Here is a 20,627-nt window from a genome sequence, read left to right on the forward strand (position 1 = left end):
GATTTCTGCTGTACTTTAGTGACCACTGAAGATATTATCATCTTTACTCACTCCAGTTTCCAACAGTTTGAGAAGTCAGGCCAGTTGCTGGGTATGGGTGCATGACAAATCTATTCATGTCTTGGTTTTCTTCCGCACTTCAAATCATCACTCAGAAGTACAGCCTGGGGCACAGTTCACTCACCATGCAACCTGCCATGCGTCACAGGGCATATTTTTTCATGCCGAGTCACAGAATCACAGAATTGTAGGGGTTGGAAGGGACCTCCAGAGATCATCGAGTCCAACTCCCCTGCCAAAGCAGGTTCCCTATAGCAGGTCGCACAGGTAGGCATCCAGGCAGGTCTTGAACATCTCCAGAGAAGGAGACTCCACCACCTCCCTGGGCAGCCTGTTCCAGTGCTCCGTCACCTCACTGTAAAGAAGTTCTTGCGCACATTTGTGCAGAACTTCCTGTGCTGCAGTTTCCAGCCGTTTCCCCTTTGTCCTGTCTCCACTCACCACTGAAAACAGCCTGGCCTCGCCATTCTGCCCCCCACACCTTAGATATTTATAGACCTGGATCAGGTCCCCTCTCAGTCTCCTTTTCTCAAGGCTGAACAGACCCAGATCACTCAGCCTTTCCTCATAGGAGAGATGCTCCAGGCCCTTCACCATCTTCGTGGCCCTCCGCTGGACTCTTTCCAAGAGATCCTTGTCTTTTTTGTACTGGGGAGCCCAGAACTGGACACAGTACTCCAGATGAGGTCTTACCAGGGCAGAGTAGAGGGGGAGGATCACCTCCTTCGACCTGCTGGACATGCTCTTTTTAATGCACCCCAGTAAGCCATTGGCCTTTTTGGCCACAAGGGCACACTGCTGGCTCATGGCCAACCTGTCATCCACCAGGACACCCAGGTCCCTTTCCGCAGGGCTCCCCTCCAGCAGGTCATCCCCCAGCCTGTACTGGTGCATGGAATTATTCCTCCCAATGCAGGGAAAAGGCTGTGGCACCACGTCACAATCTGGGAGGTAGGAGGGAGTTCAGGATTTACCCAGGACTGAATCATAGGAATCAGCATGATCCACAGGCCATGGCAACCCAGGTCACTACCAGTTTCTCCATCATCATTTAGGAATGGTGGATGTGAAATGTCATTGAAGAGTTTCATAAAACTGTCTCCTTGTCTGTCCTCTCCTTAATCCTGGGGCATAATCCTATGGAATGGAATAATATTTCAGCGTGTAGGCAAAATATAATGCAGACATCTGACTTTTCATACTGCTTTGAATGTAAACTATTAGTATCTAAACTTCTCGATAACTGGACAAGTATATAATCCTTCATTTTGAAAGACTACTTACTATTTTCTTCACTCCCTGAAATTTTCTGTCAACACTGATAACCTCTACCCAGGATGAGAACTATTAGAAAGCATTAAAATTGTTTTCACTTGGCAGTAATCAATTTATTTTTTTAAGACCTCATACAACCCAAGTAAGTCTCCTTCCATTACTTTCTCTTTGCAAAAACTAGTAAAGTTTTCCAGACAGAAAGTAGTTTTACCCCGAGGAAAAAGGCATTTGAATTAAATTTATGTATCCCAAAGAGAATTCAAGGGCAGACAAGCAGCAGTATACAGAAAGCAGGGAAATAATATTTACATTGATGATACATGTTCTCTTAGAGTTGCAGACCTGCTGGAAAAAAAAACAAAAACAAAAACAAAAAAAAACCACCATAAAATGAGATGGAAATTTACTGGCTGTCAATCTAGTGGAGTCACAGTGATGGAATGATCCATGAAGACCTTACTTTAGGAAACATCCAGAAGCTTTTTCCTGTCCTGATATATAAGTATTATGGCTTTCCCTTGCCTCCTCCTCATTTTAAATTAGGCACATATACTTCCAACTGCCACTATGAGTGGAAAATACTTTCTTATTCCAAAGTACACAGCTGTGTGCAAATATTCCCATTAAAGCCCCACTCTAACATCTAACTTCCCACACTCTTGCAGGCTGATGCATCGAACCCATTCTAGACTGTAAAACCTAACAAGAAAGTGCTCCCACAACATGTGCTGTATCCCAGGTAGGAGAGCCCAGTAACTACATGAACTTTGAACTTAAAAACGCATGATCCACCAGAAGATGTTGTTGCTTCTGACATCCTCACAAAGCGGCAAGAACATGCAGCCCCAGTGGATACAAGCTGCAGGGGCAGGTGGACCGTTGGTATTTTAGATCAGTTATTGACTTCCCATAATGGTATGCTCACTTCCCTGCCCTCCATGGGCATGGCAAGCAACTTTAGATGAAGACAGGCTGTTCTGTGGGATGTGTATTTAAAGATGTGAGCTTCCTCAGAAACTGCATAAAGACCTTGCATGGTAGTGGCATCCATCTGAGTGGGTGGCTTTGATGTTCAACTTTAGCTGGTGTGAGTCCCAGCTGGAAGCAGGGCAGGTGGCTCTCGGCAGCAAGGGGACAGTCCCTGCTGGATCCCAGGGCTCCCAGAGAGATAAATGATTATCTTGCATCCAAACTTGCATCCAAAGTAGCATCCTGATTTTTTTTCCTCTCCCTGACTTTGTTTATTTTAATGTATAGGCACTTTCAGAGCAACAGGTATGCAGTTTTAAGTAATTCTCCTTATGTCAATTGCTCCTGCAGCTCTGGTGTTTTGATCCTCCTGCCTCACTATGATAAAATTGAGAGGTGATTCACACACAGGAACAAGTCACTAAGGGAAAAAAATGTGTAATTCAGTAACCTAATTCAGTGAAGAACTGAAACATATGTTTAAATGCCAGCTTGCTTTATTTACTTGTAGAAAAAAAGCACAAGCTTAAGTGCACAACTTGGTCATAGAGCAGCGTAACAAGTGTTATGGGACCTCAAATAGAAGAGTCAAATGTAAGGCTCAGATTTTAAAGGCCTATCAGCAAAGGGCCTGATGAGAAAATCAGGGCTGCCATGCCGAAACACACAGATCTAGTCAACTTTATCTTAACAGGACAAAGACCCCTTTCTCTGAGGCCAATATGCTCTCTGTCTTTAATCTTTTTCCATATTCCTCATGCTTATCACTTATGAGTGTATCGTAAAGATGTCTTTATCATATCTTCCTTTTATTGAAGGGCTCTGAGTAATGCTAGCCAATATCAATAACGATGGCCTAAAAATAACATTAGCATCACACCAGGAACTTGCACGCCACACAGCACCATCCCACACGTACCTCTCATATGGATCACTCCAGCTCCCTCAGAAAAAGCAATGAAGAACAAGAGTCTTTAATTAAATGATATTTGGAGATTCATTTCTCTTAGGGAGTGAGAGCCTGAGTGAGTTCTTTGTTTTACACCAATCACACAGTTTAACTGATTCAGATATCATGCAAGCAGGTAGGGGGATGAGATGGAAAGACATAAATTGACTCAGAACCCCCTGCCAAACAGAAATCAAATATTGGTCACTTCTGAAGTACCATACACTTTTCAAATGTTTGAGTCTAAGGAAACAATGAAAGTAATTAGTTTTTACCACATATTCAGTAATAATGAAATTAAAAATCATTCTAGCAGGTATGTGTATATCAATACGTATGGACAGAAATATACGCACATCAAAAACATTACTGAGACATATCAGCCATGTGAAAGATGGGACTTATAGCTTAACAACAAAAAAAATTTCCATAAAAGGCACTGATAGCCAACCAGCCGAGTTATTATAGACAGTCGGTATGTCTATGGGACACAATGATAATAAGGACACTTCGTAGTCCTAAAGGAAATAACAATTGTGGGAAATCATTTTAACTGTGCTCAGAAGAATTACAAAATCATGGCTTCGTGTCATTCTTCAACAGACTAATGATATCCCATAAATTATAACAGATTTCAAGGGGAAAAAAATTAATGGTCACAGAATCAAAGACATATGAAAGCGATCAGATTTGAAGTGACAGTGTTCATTTTAAAGCAGCTGCTTTTAATCAGCTTCTTCTAGAGACCACTAAATCCTCACACTGAAGAGATGTTCTATACACAAGAAGCTTGTAAAGTTGCAATCTACAACAGCAAAACTCTTTGTAAACTGGCTGAATGCTCGTTAGAAGAATGAAATTGTTAAACAATCCAAAGATGATATTTCTGTTTTTTACTGTCATGGTTAACTGCTGAAGAAAAGCCGAAATATGATGATATTCTTATTGCAAGCACTCTTAGCACAACCATCAGTCCAAAACCTTGCCTCAGCTTCTGATGGGCAAGGCTCTGCATTACTTACTTTGCATGAGAATTTTCCCTTTACTAACTTAACATCTCAGCTTCAGTTTTTTATCAACACTCTTCAAGCAGACAGCTACTAATAAAAGGACTTTTTCAATATGTTGGTTTGTCAGTCTTTTATGCATGTGCTGAAATATCTAGCAACTTATTTGTGCGTGTAAATGTCTAGACAGGTGACAGAATAAAATGTCCTTGGATTCATAAAATATGTCACAGATTATTGTGTTTCTCTATAGAGACTTAAGAAACCAAGACAAAAATATTAATAAATTTTACCAGATGCTGAGAATTACTCTGATTTTGAACATGTTCAAGCAACAAAAAAACAGCAAGAAAAAAAAACATCTAACCTGCTCTTGATCAATCACTTTTACAAAATACTTCAGCCAGGCATTTCAGATGCATGCGCTCTTGACTTTTTTGAGCAGTTACAAATCAAAACATGTGCAGAGCTGAAATGCAGTCAGTTATGTAGTGGTTAACAAAATGTACTGGACTGGAATCTCTTCAACAGATCTTTTTACAACTTCTGTACAAGTTTGCTTTGGATGTATTTGAGGTTCATTTTTATCCATGATCTGCCAGTAATCTGCTTGACTCCTGTGATTTTCAGTGTTTCAGAACCTGTTAATGACATTGGGATCTGAACACCTACTTAGGTTAGTGAGAAAAATCGCTGATAAAACTAATATTTAAAAAAATATTAATAAAGCCCAGGATGCACCTGAATATATGCTATTCAGATTCACTTTATTTGGAATGGAATCATAGAATGGCTTGGGTAGGAAGGGACCTCAAAGATTATCTTTTTCCAACCCCAGCTGTGGGCAGGGCTGCCAAACACCAAATCAGCTGCCCACAGCCCCACTCAACTTGACCTTGAGCTCCTCCAGTGATGGGGCACCCAGAGCTTCTTAGAGATGTTCAAAGTTTTTAATCATCAAGGTGCACATCATAGCTAAACAAAAGGTATTTCTATTTCCACAGATCTCAAATTTCTGGGGCATTTGATCTAAACCCAGGCATCCAGAGGCAAGCTCATACTTTCACTGTCCCTTATCCAAATGATGAGCTTGTTGGCCCAGCAAAGGTTCTGATATTCCAATAGCATAACCACATTCCATAAGGATTTTGAAGCCTTCGATTTGATTCTCTAAGCCATACATTCTATCTGAAACATCTCAGCTATAGGTTGTAGCAACAGAGCACCATTAAAGGATAGGTGAGATAAGGAAACAAAATGAATAACACAGGGTGAAGAATCTCTGATCTACCTATCATAAATCCTTGTGTGTTACATCCTAGAAAGGAATGTAAAATACCTTTGGAACATCTGTCAATAAATAAATGAGTAGGATCCTTTCATGTGACTGATAAGTGGCTTATTTCTCTCCCTTCGATTCATTCCCTTAAAACTTGTCTGCCCAATACATGAACAAGCTGAACAACTAGAGATCTTTGTATTTTTTCAAGTATCCATAAGATCACACACTGGTCTGCCTAAAAGTTTATTGTAAATTTTTTTGCCAATTGGGTTTCACATGGGCACACTCAAAATACAGACACAGTATAGTGACCTTATCTTCAACTGACCAGAAGATTTCATCCTTTCTTCACATCTACAGACTTGGCATTGCGAGGTGGACCTTCACCAATTCTAATAAAATTATCATGCCATTTGCACCCTGAGATGCTTATTGGGAAAAATATGATTTTTCATGGCTGCAGCAGAAGTATCACTGCCAACCCAGCAGCTCTTTGGGAGCCTGTCTCATGGATGCTCCATCTCCCAGCTGGGTTCCTTACTGGGGATGGGAAGTGCCCACTATTGAGAAAGAGATAAACTTACCAGCTGACTCTTGGAAATGATGGAGAAGAAGATGGAGGCAGCTACCAGCACCTGCAAGCAGATCCTTAGGACCTGGGTGCATGACACTGATGGACATCTGTGATGGTCAGCAGCACAACTCCTTAATATCAGAAATCAGAAAGTAACCCACCTCTCTGAGCATGAATACTCTGTGATCTGCTGCAAATATCTTTGCAAAAGTTGCTCACACTTTCTGTGCCCCAGTTCATCCTTCTGCTAAACCAGGATAAAATTCCTCTCTTAACAATTACCATAGGAGAGTAGTATTCCAGAAAAATATCAAGATATTAACTGAGCTTATAAATAATTTTGATATTCCCAGATGAAAGTTCTCTGTAAGTATAAAGTTTTATTATTATTTCAGCTGTGCTCTTCTATAGCATTATTGCCAAAAAAGGCTTTAGAAAAGCTTCACATTAACCATAATACTTTTCTTGTTAATGACTAGCAAAACATTATACTTCGCACATATGGGACACAAGTGCTTGGTTTCAGTTTACCACACTAACATTTTAAGAACCAAAGCAAGTATCTGTCTGTGTCTAGCTCAGGCTTGAAGTATCTTCCTTGCTTGGAGAACATGCTCTGGGGACAATCTGGCTTTGCTTGTTTGCAACTTGCATATCTTCAAATACAATTTATGGAGAGACTAACCTGAGGTCAGTTATTATTACTGTCTCGAAGAAATGATTGTAAACTGGGAATAACTCCTGCTTTAATCATCTCACTTGCTCTACAAAGCAAATGGAAATAGTTTGCAGTGAAAAATGTGCCTTCCAGTGCAAGCATCCAATCTCAAAAAAAGCATTCTGAGATTAAAAGTGATAGATTTCAGCTGTTGCTCCATAAGTAGTCAATGTTTCTTCTCTTCTGGAAAGTCACTACTCCCTCTTCAGGGGGAACTGAAATGGACAAAATAAGAATCAGTACAAGAGACTCAACAAGATTATAGTCAGGCCTATGATTCTCTCTGTAGGAGATGTTTAACATCTTGTTCACTATCCGCAACCGCCACATGTGGTTCCCAAAATGGCCATTGTTAATCTGTGCTGGGATGTGCTACAGGAAAGTGCACTGAAATGGCTTGATTATGTGCATGTAGAATGACCTCGTCCCAACGCTAATCTCAAATGCAGCATAAACTAAGAGGGATCAACCATTTTTTAATAGAAAGCAGAAGGAATTTTAGAGCAACTTGTGCCCTTCTACCAGGAGGGTATCCACAAGCTGTGGTTAGAAACAAAAGATTACTACAAGGATTTAGTAGTATTTCTCAAAACCACATCAGAAAGAAAACCCAGAACAGAAATGACAGGGTCAGCCTCGAATTTCAATACACAAATTGCTGCATGGATTAATGAAAATAAGTCTACAGATATTGTGGCAAAATTCCCTACATATATTCTTAACATCTAATGTGTAAGCACCTGGAAAAGACCCAAAAGTGGAAGCTGCCATTCTGTTTTGGTGAGGAGAGTGGCATTTCCAACACAAAAGCTTTCCTTTGCTTTAAAATGGAGGAGGTGTTTACTGTGATGACCTTTCAGTATTTTTTCTACTTGGCAATCTTATCACTTTCCCACAGTTTAATAAAACCATTTAAGGGCCAGATTTTAGTCCCAGTCACACTGTGCTTTTCCCTCTCCCATCCCACAAGGCTGGAAAGAAGATACGCCATGTACCCAGCTGGGACTGAGGATAGTTCAGACACGGATAACAGAACCCACACAGGGGTTAGTCAGAATCTGGACTTCAGACAGAAAAAACACATAACATTCTCCCACCCCCTCCTGCTGTCACAGTCACCAGAGCTTGGGTCACAGTGACATCTCTCTGTGTATGTGTCCGTGAGTCTATTGAAAGCCTTGCTGCATGAAGCTGTTCCTCCTAGAAAGATGTTTTTTGTAATGTGTAAACTCAGCAGCAAGTATATTGCTCAAAACTATCATTCCTAAAAGTATTCACAATCTAAAGTCTCTGAATGCATCAAAGGTTTGGAAGATTACTTCTGAAAACCAGCCACCTTCAAAGCAATATAAGCAGGAACCTTCTCGGTTTGTACTACAATTTTGTGTGTTCTTCACTGTTGTTGTTATGTTGCTGTGGGTTTTTTTCCCCTTTAATTCTCAGTTTTCCTAAACAGAATTATAGACTACAAGCAATGCTTTATGTTTATGTTTGTTTCAAGCTATCTGCTTGTCAATGACATTGGCTTTGCTGCTGGTAATTTGGGGGCACAGTGCATCAGGAAAACTTATTTTTCTTCTCTGTGTCAGATACAGCCTAGCTAAACGTGCTGCTCTGAGCATGGCACAGGCAGGTAGAACGAGTTAGAAAAGGACCCATACCTTGAGGAATAGCACCCTGACCCCTTTCTTCCTCCTCCCATCAAAAGGTTGTCATGCTAGGGAGGAGAATTGCTTCAGCCTCGTGGACTTGCAAATGGGAAAGGGCTCTCCTCACCGAGCTGCTTCAAAGAAGTAAGGACAGGAAGGGAAGGCAGGAGAAACCTGGGAACAGGAACACAGAGAGGGTGGTTTGTGGCTTGGATCTTGAGCTTGTTCTGTTGATCCTTAAGTGCCTTTCACTGATGTCATCTGGATTACACCAAATACCCACTGACAGATAAAATTAGATCTTGGCCCAAGATACCTTTCTGCTTGCGTTTAGTTCTGTCACATCAATCAGCAGGGAAACGAATAGCCACATTCAGATTTTTATAATTATATCATTACCTCTGAGAGCCTATTTAAGCTCAGACACCTGCAGCCCAGCTGACTCAAGCCATACTGCTCCTCAGAATCTTGTGATGGGATGGCATTGCCTATGCAGAGCTTTGCAGCCTTACCCTTAGCCCCTGCATCCACAGCTGTCACACCTATGGTTTGTCCTCTACTGCCAAGAAATACAAATGCCATCTGAAGTTAGGTCCTTCACATGCTCAAGATTAATAGCGTGTCTCTTCAAGCCACATCCACTGGCTTTTCCATTTTGTATGTAGTGTAAAGATATCCTCGATGCCAGATTCTGCCACCCTCGCTTAAACTGAGTAATAAATGACCCCATGAGTACCCCATGGGTGAAAGTGAGGTTATCTGAGGAATAAGGAACAGATTTTAATGACTTGCAAATTACGAGCTTAGGGCAGTACAGAAAGTGAAAAACATTTTCTCTTTTACACCAGAAAAAAAGTCTCTGCTATTAACCCAAAAGCAGTTTATGTTGGTGGAATAGAAGAGCAGGTAGACAGTAGGTTTGCATGCTAGGCTGGTCTCCCAGAAAAGAAATTAGTTTCCCAAACATTCACATTACATCACTTAACAACTAAGTATAGCGCGCATTACTCTGACAGTAGCTAGCAGTAAAACCTTGCTTTGAGAAAAAGAGGAACAGAAGGAGGAAGAAAAAAATGCCAATACAGAGCCTTGCACATTTTTTTGTTATGATATCACCATTCCATTTTCCAGCAACATGAAACAAGGCTGTCACTAACTCACTGCAAGTCAAAAGAACACGTCCCTTCCAAGATTTGAACATAAAGGCTCACAGTACAGAGCCTTCATCCACACCTTGGGAGTGGATGGTTGGAGACTTTGGGAGTGCAGCTGTTCACCATGTTAAGGAGCAGGCCAAAAACAGTCTGATGCAGGCATTTTTATGCCTACAACACTCAAAACCGTATGTGGAGTGGCTGAGTCTTTAGCCTGGCGAATGACTTTCATGCTTTGCATTCATGCTAAACTCCTTGAAGTAGCAGGTGCTTACCATCCCATGTCACTGAGCTATCCAGAGCAGACAGCAATAGCAACACTGCACATCCATCTCCAACACACTTGGGCAGGTAACGACTCAGCCTCAAACAGCTTCTGATGTTGTATTCAACCTGCCTCAGCATTTCCATCAGCAATGTGAGAAGCCACAACTTCTGGCTGCAGAAATGTGGAACCATTTTAAATAACAGTCGTCATATTTTTATGTCAAAAACAAGCAGCCAAGTTAACCACAGAACAACCCAAGCTTGCTTTTGCCTTTGCTACAAAAGTATTTTATTTTTTGACAGTCTGGGTCAACTTAAAGGCAAAACCTGATCTCCCTGGTTTTGACACATTACTGCCAATCCAAGGCAGTAAGCAAACTGATCATTTTATACCCAAGAAATTCAGATCTGTCTCACTATCCCAATTTTTATCACATGCCAAAAAAAGAAAAAGAAAAAAGAAAAAAGAAAAAAGAAAAAAGAAAAAAGAAAAAAGAAAAAAGAAAAAAGAAAAAAGAAAAAAGAAAAAAGAAAAAAGAAAAAAGAAAAAAGAAAAAAGAAAAAAGAAAAAAGAAAAAGAGAAAAAAAAAAAGAGGATTCAGACTCTGGTGTCTGCTCAGACACATTCAGAGTGTCTTGAGCTAACTGGAGACAGAAACAGCAGGCTGCAGACATCTTTGGGAAAGGTCAGGAAGTATGTTATTTATACAAAAGGCAGTGCTGAAGGGAAGAACAGTGGCAGGATGAGAGAAATGGATGGTATCCTGCTGCTAATGACTGAGCAAAGGGGATAAACATAATAGCATGCTGAATGGATTTGAAGTGTATGTCTGTATGTCTGCCTAGCAGATGCCCCAAAATATAGGGAACGGACATTTTTGAGGATGTAGAGAAAGAGGTATGATTCAAAGTAAGGCAGTAGGAAGAGGATTTGACTGTGTTCCAAGCAGTAATTGGATGTCCCATCAGGCTCAGTCACACATTATCCAGAAGAGGAATTATGAGCTACTTACTCAAGGATGAAGAGAGAAAGAGTAGTAGTGATCCAGAAGATGATCCCATTGCCTGAGAACAGAGGCACCATGCTCAACAAGTACATATGTGCAGTCAAAAACCCTTTGTGTGAGCTTCACCAGACTAATACAAAGTATAGCTACGTACATACAGATAGATAGATAAAGATATAATTTCAATATTTTACTTTCACTGCACCTTTTGCAGTGAGAGGCAGAATCTGTATCACTAAAGCCAGGCATCAGACCAACTATAGCTTTGATCAAAGATGAACAACATCAACAGGCCTGTGAGGCACCATGGACATAGTCTGACAGATTCTGCTTTAAGCCAGTTTTGCTTAACTCTATACCCTTGGCAGCAGTTTGCCTGGGTGTCTAACAGAAGCATACCTCTTGAAAAATGAAGCCAATTAATACATATTGTTCTCCAGTCTATTAGCAGTCTTACAAGAGAACATGAATTAGAAATCCTGTGGAGAAAGTCTTGAAGGTCCTAGAGTATTTTACAAGTACTTTTTCTCAAAGTTTAAATCTTCAATTAATGACTTTCAGTGAAAAAAAACATGAATATCTGTATTACTTCAGAGTACGTTTTTTGTTTTTAAAGTTGGGATCTGCCAAGGAACACTAAGGAAATATCAGAATTCATTGAACAAATTTAACTTTGTAGAGGAAACAGAAGCAGAGTAAGATTGGTCAAGATAATAGCAGTACTGACTTCATTTCTGCAGCTGGTGTTTTGGACTGCAAAATCTCTCCCAGCTTTCCTGAATCATATCATTAGAGACAAAGTGATCTGTTTATACTTATGTGATCCAGCTAGGAAACAGTGAAAAAAACTCAACCTAAACTAAAGAAAGAAAAATATGAAATTTTCAAACTGTGTTTAATGTAGCTGTGGCCTACAATATTTTTGCATGACTGACAAACCAGTACTTCGATCCGTTATGTAAGACTAGTTATATTGTAGGATTTATTGATGCATCCTTGTGCTGGAAGAACATATAGATTTGGAAATCCTTTTCTTATGTGATGCCACACCAGAGAAAGTACGGTACTTTATCAGCAGCAGCAGCCCTCCCTAGCTTGCCACATAGCAGCTTGCCAGGCCGTTGTCTCCACACCACTATAGAGCTGCCTCTAACTACCATCCCTAAATGTGTTTAAAAACTGTTTGGATGTGGGGCTCAGGGACATGTTTTAGCAGAGAGTTGTTAGAGTTAGAATTATGGTTATGGTTAAACTGCAGTTGGACATGATGGTCTTGAAGGTCTTTTCCAACTTGAGCAATTCTATGATTCTATGATTCTACCTGCCCTAGGGCCAGAATCCTTGGCTCAGCTCTACTTCAGAATCCTAAACCAAAAGAGCTCTTGGCAGCAGAGGTGGCTCATCCATGTGCAGGGCAGGGGCAGGTGTGCACATAGACCTCAGCATGAAGCCATTGGAGACTTTCTAAAATAAAAATAGAATGAAGTTGTCTAGAAACCTAGTAAGAATTGCATGCCAGCACCCTGTAAAAAGCCAAATCTTTCAGCATTTAAATCCTATGTACAGAGTTGTGGTTTAACTGGGAAAGTAGCTAAGCACCAAAAAGCCTTTCACTCACTTCCCCACTCCCAATGGGATGGGGGAAAAGAATTTAAAAAAAAGGGGTGAAGAACTCATAGGTTGAGATAGAAACTATTTACTAACACAGAAAAAGGAAGAGAGAAAAAACAGCAATGATAATTTTATATATATATATGCACACAAAACAAGTGATGCACAACACAATTGCTCACCACTTGCCAACCAGTGCTCAAGCAGTCCCCAGGCAGCAGCTAAGCCCTAGCCAACTTCTCTCCATTGTATAGTTTTTTTCACACGATGCCAGCTGTCCTTGTTCTGTCTCCTTCCAGTTCATGGTGGCACAGACCCCAGTCCCCCCATCACCACCACCCTCCCCCGCTGGCAAGATGCTATGAGAAGCTGTGAAACTGAAATGTCCTTGGCTCCATACAGCACTGATCAGCAATAACTAAAACACAAGTGTGTTATCAACATTGTTTCTCTTCTAAAGCCAAAACATAATACCAGACGCTTTGAAGAAAATCACTTGTGTCCCAGCTGAAAACTGGAGATTGCAGGAACCACTATGCTACAGATATTAGAAGTTAGTACATTTTCAAGGTTCAGAATGTGTGTGATATAACCCTACATTACAGCACAGTTTATATAGGAAGTACCAACATTGATAAGCTAACATTGTAGTGAAAAAGCTAACAATGTCCTGCCAATCATACACTTTCAAGGCACTTCTCTAAAACACCATTCCACAGTAGAAAAATACTTTAAAGGAAATAAACTACTTTCACCAGAAGAAGATGTGCCATCCCAAAAGATAACTGATGACTGATTAAAAGATCCTATTAAGCAGGATTGCACATGCAAACCACCTCTCTCTCCTAGATTTTATACCCATAGATCTGAAAAAATAATAGGAAAAGGAAACAAGCTACAGCTGACAATTTAAATTCATCATTAGGAATTCAAACAATCAAGTTATATGTCTACTTTTATAGTTATCCTATCTTTATAGATATGAACTGTTTTTTATTCAGCTAAACTTTCCCACATGTGAAATGCTTTTTATCAACTACTATACAATAATGATGTTGCTTTGAAATAGCCTGAAACTCCATATTGGGGCTTTTCTATGCAGACATGTTATCTTTAATAGCGCCAAGCTTTTGTAGCAAATAATGACGAGGTCTACTTAAAATACAAGTTATCAATGAAAACTTTACATTTAAACCAGTTGAAACCTATGTAGTTGAACAATGTATGTTTATTTTATATTGAGGAATTTAAGATGGGAGAGGTGGAAGAGATCCTACCTACAGACTACAAAATTACTCCATGTTGCTCTAATTTTGTTTATTTTCATGCGCTATTCATAATCTCCAGTTCCAACACAACCTGGAACAAGACCTCACCTCCTCTGCTACAGAGGACTTATTCCTATGCCTGCTACATGGTGTTCTTCCCATCTTTACAGCATAGAGAGACTGTGCTGCTACAAGTGTCTTGGTATAGAGAACAGCTCCACAACGTAATCTAGATTTCTAGAGAATGCTCTTCTACTGAGCAAAAGGCTGGCAAACTTCAGAGCATGTTGGAAACCCATCTTGTTTTCTTCATACAGTCACCAATGTTGGAAAGACCTCCAAGATCATCTACAGTCCAACTGTGCACCTACCACCCCCAGGTCTTCTGCACAGTCTTCCAGCCACTCTGCCCTTAGTCTGTAGCATTGCCTGGGGTTGTTGTGGTCAAAGTGCAGGACTCAGCTCTTGACCATGTTGAACCTAATCCCATGGGCCTCAGCCCAGCTATCCATCCTGTCCAGATCTTTCTGAAGTGCTTTTCTACCCCCAGGCAGGTTAACACTTCCTCCCAGGCAGGTTAACACTTCCTCCCAGCTTGGTATCATCTGCAGACTTACAGAGGGTGCACTCAATCCCCTTGTCCAGGTCATCAGTAAAGATATTAAAAAATACAAGCCCAATTCTTGTTCCATTTTTCTTCAAAGCAATGGTTCTGAGCACATTGTTAACCTGATGTTCCTGATTCTAATTCTCAGCTGAGGATGATCTTGGATGAATGCAAAAGTTTGCATATTATATTGGCTTCCTCCTTGTCAGTTTTCTCCATTGTTCTAATGGAAAAAACATTCCTCCAAACTGCAGCTCGCATAAAGGTCTTTGAAGGGATTTGGGGTGGTGTTGCATGCTACTAACAATTAGTTACGAGTACTGTAAATTAGCAGTAATGACCCCACATTACAACAGGAATTGATCCATTACTGAATTACAACAAAGACTTCCTAGAAAGCTTGTAACTGACAGTAATACATTGCTAACCACTAAAAATACTTCTACTACAGGCCTAGATGATTTCTAACACAGCCAATTGCAGCACTAAAGTAACTTTGGACACAAAATGCCAATGTTCACAGTGTGAATGTATCCAAAGGTTCCTAGTGATAGTCAGGTCACTAAAACCACTTGCCTAGGAGAAACGTTTTCCCCTCAAGCAAGCTGGGCATTCTCAGTCAGACTTCAAAGAGTTTTTGCATTCAATTAGCAGTACTGCAATAGCTACATGGATAGCTTTCTGTGTCATAGAATATTTTGCAGTTGTCCATTGCAGATGGTACAAACTCCTCGAAGCTGTTCTCCGTGTGGTGGGGAATCTCCACAGAAGAGGGCAGCCAATGACCTGATTCCAATCTTGCACTGCAGACAGTGCAGAAGTCTAAATTACTCTTTTTCTGTAGAGCAAGCTTCAGAAAACTTCCATGTATCTGTTGTGCATAGTTCCTGGCAGAATTAATCTGAGTACAGCATCCTTGCTTAAGTTTTTTTGTGTGTTTCCACCTCTGTTTCCTGAAGCACATACTTAATTCTTATCTCCCTTGGATGCTGTGGGGACAACTCTTGGAACAGCTCCTAAAGCTGGTGCATCACTGCTCATATTGATTATTTTCTTTTCATAGGTATGGAGACAGCCACAGGGGATCCAAAGTTCTGTGTCTGCCTCCAGCACTGTCACTTTTGCATGTGTAGCTTGTGTTGCCAAAAATGATGGCAAGAGGCCAATCCCACTCCAGTACCAGCCAATAAACAGATAATTTCATATTCACATCCAGCCTCAACTAGCCAGAAACTTTTGTCAGTCCTCCAAATTCTGTTAGAAATGCCTTCTTTCTTTTTTTTTTTTTTAAATACAAGAAAAAAAACTTCATATTCAGTTTCCTCTGATTATACAGGAAAGCTGCTACTTTAAAGTGTAGAAATTAAATCTGCTCCCTTACACCCAGCTCATTTAATGAAAGTCCAGCTCATTAGGAGTGTTTTGCAGAGGCAAATTTTCAAGAACTGAGTTCTGCTGGGCATTAGCTGAGAACTCTTGCTAACCAAGGGCAAAAGGGGAGAAATCATTAGCCTTTCATGGGCTAGAAAGGTACTTACAGTCTTGAGAACTTTTAGAATAAAAGATACTTCCAGAAACAACAACATAAGCCTACAGAGATTTTACTGAAATTCAAACGCAGCAATCACATGTGATGCTTTGATCTTTAACGGGAGGAGGAGAGTGTTCCTTAAAAGGAAGACAGCACTACTATACAACTGCACAGCCTCAAACTGTAGCTCAAGTCATGCTGGGAGTCGGCATTAATCCAGAAATACCCACTGCTCTCCCAGGAAAAAGGTTTTTGCAGCAGCTACTGTTGTTATATATCAGAGGCTATAATAGCACAGCCTTAAGGGGATACACACAGTCCTGCAATTCCTTTATTCACCATTGTACAGCAAGGTTCACATCTATAAAGGGGTTCAGAAAAAAACATGTTCAGCCATGATGAGGCTGTCCTGCCTCCTCATCTGAAAAGCAGCATGAGCTACTTACAACACCCATCCATAGAGCTATACTAAGGCTTAGTCTTTTGAATAATGTTCCAGACGTGAATCCTCATCAGCTTACACCCACTGCTCTTTCCCTCATGTTTCTCCACACCCCTTACTCTCTAGCCTTTTAACTAACAAGCAGGTTGGTTAGCAATTTATTACAGGCTAGCAATTTATCACCTGGCTTCCACCCTCAATTCATTAGCGTATACCTAACGAAGCAAAGGAGTCCCTTTGAAAGCTCTTCGGATAAGAGGCTTCCTGAGACAAATAAATTTAGAAGGGACAGCTGGAGCCACAGCTGGAGCTGTTGAATGAAAAAAAAACTATCGATTCATGCATTTTAGGAAAAATCACAATCCCAGGAAGTGTTTTATGCATCTACATCATTGTTTTCTGATAAACACTTATTTTATTTAAACTCTTTTTTTTTTTTTTTTTTTTTTTTTTTTGCATAAGCTGAACTCAGTTGCCATTTTCAGATGGCTCCAAAATCAACAGATATTTTGATCTGCAGTTTAAATCAGCTCTCTTTGCGTGCAGCTCTTATGCCACCTTCTTTCCTTGTAAGATAAGAAATCTGTAGCTGTTGCTAGTATGGAAAACATACTGGGACTACAGCTCAACATTTTTAAGCAGTGTTTTATCTGTCTGAAAAACAAAATTCATCAAGCCTAGAACATTTTAGTGCTGATTCATAGGTCATACACAATGTGTGCATGCCTGGATGCACACTGCTGCCACAAAAGGCTCAAGACAAACACTAGAAAAGTTTGCTAAGTGATATTGCAGTTTCTAAGCAACATTAGCAGAGTTTTGACTCTGACAGCAGGCACACTCCTCATTCCCATGTTGTCTTTCTCCTTTCTCTGTCCCTCTGCATTGAGCACAGCTGTCAGATATGCAAGGGCTGCTGGACAGCATATTCCCTATTGCAAACTGATGCAGCTGCTGAACATGAGAAGTAGTTTCCCCATTCTTCCCCCGGATATTTTTTGGTCCTCTTCCCAAGTGCCCCTGCTCCACAGATTATTCTAGCTGAAACCTGTGTCCCTCCACATTTGTCTTAGCTTCCTTCCCTTCCTACAGACTTGAAAATAAAACATAACCATACAACACTCCCATATGCTGGGCTGCATCTACTTTGCACTGGTGAGAATTCACCTGGAGTCCCACGTCCAGATGTGGCATCCTCAGTACAGGAGAGGCATGGACTGGTTGGAGCGTGTTTAGAAGATGGACACAAAAATGATCCGAGGGATGAAACATCGCCTTACAAGGACAGGCAGAGACAGCTGGGGCTGCTCAGTTTGGATAGCAGCCTTTCAGTATCTAAAGGAGGGCTGTAACATAGAAGGAAGCTGTGATAGAATAGAGGGAAATTGTTTCAAACTAAAAGAGGGGAAATTTAGATTGGATATAAGGAAGAAGTTTTTTACAATAAGTGTTGAGAGGTACTGGAACAAATCTAGAGGTTCTGGATGCCCCGTCCTTGGAGTCAATCTAGGTCAGGCTGGACAGGGCTCTGAGAAAACTGATGGAGCTGTAGATGTCCCTTTGTGTTGCAGAGGAGTTGGACTAGATGACCCTCCAAATCAAACATTTCTATGATTCTATGATCCCATGAATACATGTAACCTGGCTTCTTGGTTATAGTAGCAACAAAATCAACTAATTATTAGTAGCTCTCATTTTCCGAAAGGATGAAATAAAAAAGCCAAGTCCAGATAAGAAATGGTTATCCATAGAAGATTTCTAGGTCTATCTTGTCATCTTAGGTGCTCTGTTAAAGCTATAGAAATTGTGAAGTCTTTGAAGAAGATTCAGTGCACAACTGCCCAGAGAAGCTGCGGTGCCCCATCTCTGCAGGCACTCAAGGACAGGTTGGATGGGGCCCTGGGCAGGGGGCAGCCCTGCCCATGGCACAGGGTGGGATTGAGTGGGCTCTAAGGTCTTCTCCAACACAATCCATTCTATGGTTCTGTGATACTCCTAAAACCTCACTTACTTCAGAAAGCTGACAGGACAGATTGAGCAAGCTGCGGTTGCCATCTACCCTAGAAAGTCAGCAGCAGCTTTGAGTGAGCATAGGGCAGAGACCAGCTGAGATGCTGCCAGAGGCAAAAGGCTTTCTTCCTTGGGCACAGCTGCAGGCCTGCTGCTGCAGCCGGACGCTTTGATGCTCTGCTGTACCTCACTTGGCCCCCTTCCTCTGAGGCATTTCTGTGCTAATTTTAACTAAATGAAGGGGAGGTAGCTGTCTAAATAATGCTTGCTCTTAGTCATCTGACAAGCCTTAACTCCCCCAGGCAGCCTTGTTCAAGGACGAGCACGATATAGCATTCAGGGCAGTAGGTAAGGTGGGATGCTGTCAGCTCATCTTTTTTAAAAGCTCCGCAAAAATATTCAGAGTATTCAGCCACCCACGCTGGCTCAAATCATGAGTTTCTCCCACACTATGTAGCCTTCAGATGTGTTTAAATAGAAGAACTCCTTTTACCTGAAGATACTGTTGTTTCTCGTTCCTCAGATGAAAAGCACTCATGTCTGAGCTCTGCTCTGCACAGCAGGAAGAAACATGTCAGGGAAGCATCTGGCAATGTTGAGGAGAACAAGCTAAAAAGGTCTTAGGTCTGAATCCACCCTCCCTTCAGCTCTACAACTATGGGATTCAGATATGCGCAATGGTGTTTATGGCACTGTAAGTCCCAGTGGCACTAATATCCAGAAATATTATTAAGATTTCCCATGTCTAATTATTAAATACCATCTAACAATTCTGAAATTCAAAGATAATTTGAATTTCAGATTTGTGTTTTTTCTTGGGCAGGCTAGTGAAAGTAGTTTTCTTACTTCTGTATTTCATAGTAACCCATTTCCTGACAGTTTCATATTTGAAATCCTATATTGCAGCCTTTGCCTTAAGATATTACTTACAAATTTAAAATATTAAATCTGTTAAAATTTAGGAATTGAAAATGGAATGGGTCTAATATTGGCTTTTACTGGATCTATTAACCCCACAGAATGGGGCTGCTTGTCTGGGCTTTGACCAAGTCTGTCCCTATGAAATCTAAGTTCTGAAATACATTTGACCTTCCATCCTAAATATCACAGTCTCTTGTAAAAGGCAGAACCAAAGCAGAAATTCATGCTAAGTAATAATATAAATAATAATAATGCAAATATTTCATGTTAATTAATATGTATATGACATTCATCGATACCTGATTCTTCTGGAAAGCTGTTCTCCAGCGCTTAACACATCCCCAGGAGTACCTACAGAAGGCAGGCAGGGGAGGCTGCTCCATCAGTGCCAGCATCTGTAACACTGCATATTAGAAGTTCAGATGAAAAGAAATTTTCTGAGTAATTCGAGTGTAGTGCAAATGAAGTTAGCAGTTTAAGATACATTTACGAAAACAAGACTGGTGATTACAAAGCCGGAATGAGTTTGCACTGTGTTTACATCTGTTTCCTGGAAGGCAGAATGTAATCAGAAGAACAAAAAAAAAAAAAACCAAACAGCTTTTAAGATTTTCTTTTTTATTTGGGGGGTTTTGTTGTTGGTGGTTGTTTTATTGTTGCAGGAGAATTTGGAAGATTTCTATTCTTCTCTGTGGTGGGATGAGACAGCTGGTGGTACCCCATACTAGAACAACAGCTGGGAATGGTCATGTAATGTTTCTGGAGAGATGATTCTGGCTTCAACACAAGCCAGCAATCTGTGTCTATCAGCTATCAGTAACCTTCCTTCTAATTAGTTTCAGATATGGTGCCTAAATACAAAGAAAAACGTCAGCAGACCCATGCTCCAAAGTGAAGCTGCCTCAGACTACAGGTAGAACTAAATTGGTTTCATTGCTTCAGTCCACTGGCCTTTGAAAAGAGAGAAATTCCCAGTTATGCTTTTTTTTCGGAACACTTATATAACAGCTGTACCCTTAGTTTGGTGTGTGTTTAAAACCTTGCAGTAAAAGCCCTTACACCCACAACTAAATCCTACTTTACTCAGGATCATTCTTACCAAAGTACAATTAGCAGCAGTTATAAGAAAAGTATTCATCTAGCCCTAGGCATTTGTGGTTTCCATGTACGCCCAGGGGATTTAATTCAGTTCTTCTGTCTGTCTTTGAACCCACATAAAACTTTAGCACCCACAGCATCCTTTGGCAAGGAGATCTGCAGGTCAGCTGTCTGGAATGATGTTCTGTTTGGAGCCCAGCATTAGCCTCATCTGATGCCTCCCACCCA

Source organism: Tympanuchus pallidicinctus, unplaced genomic scaffold (genome assembly GCF_026119805.1).
Source record: "Tympanuchus pallidicinctus isolate F22 unplaced genomic scaffold, pur_lepc_1.0 scaffold5, whole genome shotgun sequence".
NCBI classification, from domain to species: Eukaryota; Metazoa; Chordata; class Aves; order Galliformes; family Phasianidae; genus Tympanuchus; species Tympanuchus pallidicinctus.